The sequence below is a fragment of the Alexandromys fortis genome, unplaced genomic scaffold, assembly GCF_014885135.2.
Source record: "Alexandromys fortis isolate MF-2015 unplaced genomic scaffold, M_Fortis_MF-2015_v1.1 scaffold_203, whole genome shotgun sequence".
NCBI classification, from domain to species: domain Eukaryota; kingdom Metazoa; phylum Chordata; class Mammalia; order Rodentia; family Cricetidae; genus Alexandromys; species Alexandromys fortis.
The window spans coordinates 2237054-2242459 of record NW_026068080.1 but is presented as its reverse complement, the minus strand read 5'-3'; positions in this window follow the sequence as shown (position 1 = coordinate 2242459).

The window sequence follows — 5406 nt, the reverse complement described above, 5'->3', positions numbered from 1 at the left end:
TTAGGGGGATAAAGTATCTTATAGTTGAGACTGGTCTTGAACTCATTGTGTAGCTAGGCTGGCTTAGAACTCTTGATCCTCCTTTCTCTTCCTCCAAATACAGACCTAAGGCCTTTCTTTCTTCTCTCTCTCTCTCTCTCTCTCTCTCTCTCTCTCTCTCTCTCGCCTGCCTTTCCTCCCTCCCTTCCTCCCTCCCTCCATCTTTCTTTCCTCTTCCTTCCCTCTTTTATTCCTTTTCTTCCCTCCCCCCACTTCCTTTTCTGTGTGGGAATTGAATTCAGAGCCTTACACATGCTAGACTATTGTTCTGACAGTAAGCAACAGCCTCAGCTCCCCGATAGTGACTTTCAATGTTTTATATCATCTGCTTCCCTCTCCACCCCCTTCTTTCCTCCATAGCACACACAAATGATGCTTGGTTATTGTGTGTGTGTGTGTGTGTGTGTGTGTGTGTGTGTGTAGGGATAGAACGCACAAGCCATGAGGTGTGTTTGGAAGTCAGAGGGCAGCTTGCAGTAGTTGGTTCTCTCCTTCTGCTTTTACGAAGTCTAGCCTTGAACTCGTCAAGTAGCCGAGGCTGGCCAAGAACTCCTTATCCTCCTGCCTCTCCCTCCCCAGTGGATTACAGGAGTGCATCCTCACGCCTGCCTTCTACAGTCACTTTAGAAATTAATGCAAATCAGGTGTGAAAGACAGAAGTCACTGGCACACGAGAGTCTTTGCAGGGGAATGGGGCCGAGAGAAGAGACCGAAGAAGGAACAGTGACACACAGTCTGAAGGAACTTGAAGAGATGATGGATTGAAGACTGTGGTTGGAAATAGCCCTAGCGGGTGAAGGGACTCTGTCTTCCTTACAGACATGGGTATTGTGGAAGGTGGATAAAAGGGTTTGATAGTGGGGAAAGTGTGGTCTGGGGCTCCTGTGCTGTGTATTAAGAGAAAGGAAGTTGACCAGGTGAGAATGGAGTGCGATGTGGAGAAGCTTACATAAAGCTCCCGTGGTGACGAAGGAACTAAAAGTCACATCAGATTTGGGTGTGGGGGCTCACACCTGCCATCCCAGCACTTGGGAGGCAGAGGATGGACTGCCACAAGTTAAACGGCATCGTGGTCTACAAGTTAACTTCCACGCCAGGGTTGTATGAAAAGACCCTCTCTTATAACCAATTGATTAACCAAGCAACAAATAAACAAAAGCATACCCTTGTTGGTTTTTATTTCGACACATCTGTAAGACATGGTTTATTTTATTTGTGTGCATATACAGGCTGTGTGTGTGCACATATAACAATTCAAGTATGGACAGCAGAGGAGGACTTGTGGGGATCGGTTCTCTCTTCCACTGCCATATGGGTCTGGGGTATTGAACTCAGGTAGCTAGGCTTGGCAGAAAGTGCCATTACCAAATGAACTTTCTGGCCACATTTTTCTTTTTTATTTTATTATTATTATATTTTACGTGTATGGATGTTTTCCTACATACGCTGGTGCATCACGGGCATGCCTGGTGCCTGTGGAAGTCGGAAAAGGACACTGGATGCCCTGGACTGGAGCTATAAATAGCTCTGAGTTGCCATGTGGGTGCTGGGAATTGAACCCGAGTCCTCTGCAAGAGCATCCAGTGCTCTTAATCACTGAGCCCAGCACCCCACATTTTTCTTAAAAGAGCTTAGAGTCTTCCCCAAGGGTGGTATTGTTCGTATTTGTCTATCAGTGAGTGAAGAAGGAGGATTAGTTAAAATGGCAAAATTCACCCTTGCTCAGTGATCCAAGGAAAGCCATGGAAGAGACAAGGGAAAGGCCTGGACACTGGGTATTTCTGTTTCTATTTACCAGTTCATGTCTCCATGGAGAGAAGCTCAGAAAACTCCCATCAAACAGATGCCAACCCCATGCTCTATTCCTAAAGATTCGCATGGGCCGCGTTCATTAAGGCTGGCAGCGCTTTCAGAGAGCCTGGCATGTTGTGGGTGGGGGCGTGAAAGACAAGCTAATTTTAAAGTTGGAAAGCCTCTTATCCCACCTTGTGAGAGGCTGAACCCAGTGGAAGTTTGGAGCTTTCTTGATGGGAATTTGTCTGCAAAATCTCTGGGTCTGGCTGGGTGCAATCCTTTTCTATCCCTCTGTTTTCTTTCTTGTGCTACAAACCAGACAAGACAACCTCAGCAGATCCTGGTGGTGCACACCTGTAATCTTAGCACTCAAGAGGTGGAAGTGGGAGTTCAAAGCCAGCCTGAACTACATAACAAGTTCAAAGCCAGTCTAGGCTACAGGAGATCCTGTCTCAAACAAAAACCAGACCTTGCTCTTTGCTGACTTGTCCTCACTCTCACTGGCAACATCACCTCTACTGTTGGTGTGGCATTCATTCTTTGGTCAATAGTAGAACCAACTTCTTTGGGATTTCAATGTGCCCTAAAGACCATCAGCTCTCCAGGAATCCTCCTGGACCCTACACCTGGTTGGGACTGTGGAGACACCCAGTCCCGATGTTCAACCTCTCTAGTATGAGACAGACATTTTTGGACTATCCAGATTGCATCCTGTGAACCATCAGTCCATGCACATGTGTGTGGCATGTGTGCACGCACACATGCGTGTGGACGTTTTATCAGTTCTGTTCCTTTAGAGAGCCCTGACTAATACAACATGCATGGGTGTTTTTCCTTCAGTTATGTCTGTGTACCAAGGTGAGTGCCTGGTGCCCTCTGAGCCCTGGAGAAGGTGTTGATGCCTTGGAATTGGAGTTCCAGGTGGCTGGGAGCCATTGTGTGAGTGCTAGGAACCCAAATAGAGTTCTCTGCTGTCTCAGGGTTTTCATGGCTCTGAAGAGACAACGTAACCATGGCAATTTGTATAAAGGAAACCATTTAATTGGGTGGCTTACAATTCAGAGATGTAGTTCATTATCATCATGGTGGGACATGGCAGCACGCAGGCAGACATGGTGCTGGAGAGGTGGCTGAGAGCTTGACATCTTGCTCACGTGACAGGAAGTGAACTGAGACAGACACGAGGCATGGCTTGAGCATATACGATGTTCAAAGTCCACACCTACAGGGACACACTTTCTCAACTCAGCCATACCTACTCCAACAAAACCCCACCCCCTAATAGTTCACTCCCTGTGAATTTATGGGGGTCTGTAAATGCATCAAGTGTTCTTAACAGTTAAGCCATATCTCCAGCTCTAATTCTGGAACATTTTTCTCAGTGTCCTGTTTAATGCTGTACCCCCAAATGTAAACATAATAGGTGTTCAATAAATATTTTGAATAAATGAATGAGTGTGTACGGTTTACTTACTCCACAGTGTGCACCCAGGGTAGTGCTGATAGCTCAGACTTACTAAATTATTTGTTATTATGTTTATATGTGAATATATACCACGTGCATGCAGGTGCCCATGGAGGCCAGAGGAGGACGTCATATTCCCTGGAACTGGAGTTACAGGCAGTTGTGAGCCGCCCACCATGGGTACTGGGAACAGGGCTCGGGTCCACTGCAAGAGCAGAGTGTGTTCTTGCCATTTAGCCGTCTCGTCAGTCCCTGACTAAGTCAGTTTTGACTAATGAACTTCTACGAGGCTGAATAGGAAGTCATTGACAGCTAAAGTGGAAACAGACACTCTCCATTAGCCCCTGAAAATGCTCTTAGCAAGCAAGCAGCCGGGAAAACCAGAGCCCTCTCAGTATCTGAAAGCTCGACAAACATTTTCGCCTCCCTGTGTGATTAAAGTGTCATCTGGCCCCGCCCCCGGAATAGGAGAGCGAATTCATTAAGGTCTCATCAATTTGAATTTATTTTCAGCGTGCAAAACTCAATCCGTCATCCTTAGAGCTCGCTGGAGCTCACAGGCCTGAGCTGTTTGATTATGCAGCCTCTCCTGGCCCCTGATTCCTTCTAGTAATTGGGGTTGTTGAATTGGCCTCATACACAGCCCCAGCAGGAGAGCTGAAGCCATGCCTAGCTTGAGGGTGGGAGGGCTGTGTGGTCTTTATGTGAGGGGCCGAGAGGATGAAAGATGCCTGGAGAAAGAGCAAATGAAAATAATCTCATTTTTAGGCTTAAATTTTTAAACATCACATTTATTTATTTGTTTATTTTGTGTGTGCGTTGGGGGGGGACCACGCATGCGGAGTTCAGGGGACAACTCGCAGGAGTTGGCTAGGTTATCCCTTCCCATGATATAGGTCCTGGGATTCGAACTCAAGTTGTCGGTCTTGGTGTTGAGCACTTCTACTTGCTGAGCTACCTCACTGGCCCCGTTTCTTTTTAGTTTTTTTTTTTTTTTTTTTTTTTTTTTTTTATGTTGCCACAATGCTAATGGGAGTTCACCTGTTTTCTTCACGGCCCCGGCCCCGGCCCTGGCCCATTCGTCTATGTAAGAAAACTTGCGATTTGAGCTTCAGTGGTGAGGAACCCAAGATTCATTCACACTGAAGCCCTGAGCACAAATACCCCTCAGCTATGGCTGCTTCCAAAAGTTCTATGTCTCCAACAACAGCCATTACCAGCTTCATAATCAGCTTATTAGTGATGTTCACTGTGTTTAATTGGAGTCTCTCTCTCTCTCTCACTCTCTCCCCTTTCCCACCGTGCTGGGGCTTGAACCCAAAGGTCTCACACACACTAGGCTCTGCCAATGAGCTATTTTCTAAGTCCCATAAGTGGACTCCCTCTGCATTTTCCATCAGCTGCCGTGTGCTCTGACCGACTGGCTGAACGGAGCCAGTACGGCTTTGTGTGTTTTATCAGCCAGCAGTCCAGCCCAAGCTCGCTTCCACAGTGGCAACAGAATTCCAAGAAGGATGGATCTCTTATTATTTTATTGTGTGTGTGTGTGTGGGGGGGGGTGATGGTGACTGTGGGCTTGTGTAGAGGTCAAAGGACAACTTTTGGGGATCAGTTCTCTTCAACCTGTAGGATCTTGGAATAAACTTCAGGCCTGGCCAGGGCCTTTACCCTCTGAGGCACCTGGCTGGCCCAGGACAGTGAATATGTGGAAGCTCAGGCTTAGTGTCTGATTGTGCCCACTGCGTTCTTTCAGACAAGGAGGCCATGAGCAGTTAGGTACTGCAGTGCAGGCCTGTGGTCTCTGCATTTGTTAGACGGTAGCAGGAGGATTTTGAGTCTGAGCTGGGCTACACAGTGAGGCTTTGTTTTAAAAACAAACAAAAAAGGAAAGAGTTCGGGTGATAGATACATTCAAAAGGGGGGATTCCATCTCTGAGAGGTGTGCCGAGAAAGGTGCCTCTTCAAGAAACGGCTGAAAAATCCAAAAATTTACTATAGTGCTAGATCAGCTGAAGGATTTCTTCTTTAAATGTTTTAGACTGTGTGTGTGTGTGTGTGTGTGTGTGTGTGAGTGAGACAGACAGAGAGAGAGAGAGAGAGAGAGAGAG